This window comes from Bison bison, unplaced genomic scaffold (genome assembly GCF_000754665.1).
Source record: "Bison bison bison isolate TAMUID 2011002044 unplaced genomic scaffold, Bison_UMD1.0 scf7180017864089, whole genome shotgun sequence".
In the NCBI taxonomy this organism is placed as follows: domain Eukaryota; kingdom Metazoa; phylum Chordata; class Mammalia; order Artiodactyla; family Bovidae; genus Bison; species Bison bison.
In genome coordinates this window covers 575,904-578,061 of record NW_011494661.1, presented here as the reverse complement: position 1 = coordinate 578,061, position 2,158 = coordinate 575,904, and the positions used below count along the sequence as shown (strand labels likewise).

The 2,158-nt window shown below is 45.6% G+C and overlaps 1 protein-coding gene across 1 annotated transcript in view; it reads right to left on the bottom strand.

The window, feature by feature from the left end:
• Positions 1-2,158, bottom strand: part of STIP1 (stress-induced phosphoprotein 1) — a 12,590-nt gene that overhangs the window by 10,128 nt on the left and 304 nt on the right. The gene's annotated exons all lie outside the window — the stretch shown is intronic.

Sequence of the window (2,158 nt, the reverse complement as noted above, 5' to 3'; positions counted from 1 at the left end):
AGTCCAGTACTCTTGCCTAGAAAATCCCATGGACGAAGGAGCCTGGTGCAGGCTACTATCCATGGGGTCACAAAGAGTCGGACACGATTGAGAGACTTCACTTTCACTTTCTCCAAATCAGGGAGCTCAACAAGAGAGGAGGACCACCCCTCAAACGCCCACACATTGGTCAGAACAGCTGTGTCACTCAGGACACAAGCCATTCTTTCCTGGTATGCCCATCCAGTGTACTGATGCAAGAAAGAATTCTGCTGTGAGAAATGACTTCGGAACCCTGAGGCACACCAAATGGGACCCTCCACTAGCCAGAAAAATCTGAAGACAACCTCCAAGAGGAAAAAGGAGAGACTACCAAATTTAACCAGAAAGGAAAAAAATCTTATAGAATGCAAGCTGGAAGGTGAGAAGTTAAAAAACTCAAATAGTTTCACGAGGCAGCTGAGAATACCTTGGTGACATTCTTGCCTATCCTACAGAACATTTTCCAAACTGAGCACACCTTTCCTGCAAGCAGAAAATCAGCACTTGAAAACATCAAGTGGATGGAGAAGGAAATGGCAACTCCACCCCAGTATTTTTACCTGAAAAACCCCATGGACAAAGGAACCTGGCAGGCTATAGTCCATGGGGTCCCAAAAGACTCAGACAAGACTTAGCAACTAAACAATAAAATGATTGTGTGCTACAGTTACATTTTTAAGTGCGTGCATTTGAACTGATAAATTTATATCAACTGACACATAATGCATACATAATGCAACTGACACATAATGCCTGTATGTGGTCAAATTTTAAGTTTTATCACTGTGATTTTATTTGAAAGGTAGTTTAAAAAAAACACAATTTTACACACTCAAAATGTCTCCTATTTGAGTATTTCCTAGAACTGAAACATGCATCTAAGAGGGAAAAAAAGGTTACATACTGAACGGATGCAGGACAGCAGGTTGTAACACACCTGGCCGCCTTGTACAACGGGCCTGTAAACTGCAGTCCCTGAGTTTACTCAGTCTACCTGCATGCACACTTCTACTATGGGCAAGTGCGATAAAGCAATATTTTTTCCCCGTATTTTGATAACTTCGGAATGAGCGCTCTTCTTAAATTTAAAATCAGTTTCTTGTCTGTATCACAGCCTATTCAATCCCAGACACAATTTAGTTATCATGAGGGTGAGAAATGTTTAAACTCTCAGTTTCCATTCTAATTTTTTAAAAATTTAGCAAAGAAGCTCCAGAGTTAGCTAAAGGGAGCAATAGATATACCAGGATAAAAGATTCAGTTTTGTAGATCACACCAATAAAAACTCCGAGCTGTTCCTCCTCCTCCCCCCAATCAACCATTACAGCCCAATAACAGGTTCCAATTCAATAAAACCTCTCTAGAGTCTCACAACCCTCAGGCCACAGAGGACACAATTAACTCACAGAGAGTAACCCACAACAGCCTCAAACTCAGCCTCCCCATAACGCTGAACGAAGTCAAACAACTTACTTCTCTCTGCTTAACTATATACTTTAAATTTCCTTCAGCAACCAAATTCCTCCTCGTGCAATTAAAACCCCACGTTTTAGAAGAACCAGTCGTCGGTCAACTCTTGAATCACACACATACAAAGAAAAAACGAAGAGAGGGAGGTGCTGCACATAATGATTTGTAAAACCCTGGTAGAGATGAAATTCTTTCCAAGGACTTCTGTTGCACCCTCTCCTTTCCCGAATCAGACTAAGAAGTCGGCCTGCTGCTCATCATACCTTCACTCAACACTCTTCCACCCCGGCCTTCCATGCAGAGAAGTAGGGTTTCCCCGCAACTGGCCACCGAGTCCATCAGCTACTTGCAGTGTATTCCCGTCCCCGCGTTCCTCCAAGTTAACTGGGGCCAAATCCTGGGTAACCTCTTTGCAATCTCAGATCTCTCTCCCAGAAGACGAATTCCCAGAGGTTGACCTGATCCCTCTCGCCTTTCGCAAGGCCTCTCGCCCACCTCCAGCCCTCCAAACGCCGCGGGCGCCATCCCCTGCTCAGCCTGGACCCACGTCCTGGGAGGCCTCAGGGGCCCAGCCGCGGCTCTTCTTCCCGCCGCGGGCCGGACTTAAGCCGAACTGGTGCGTCCCCCGGCCCATCTCGCCGAGTCGACTGGCGACGAGCACTGAGGC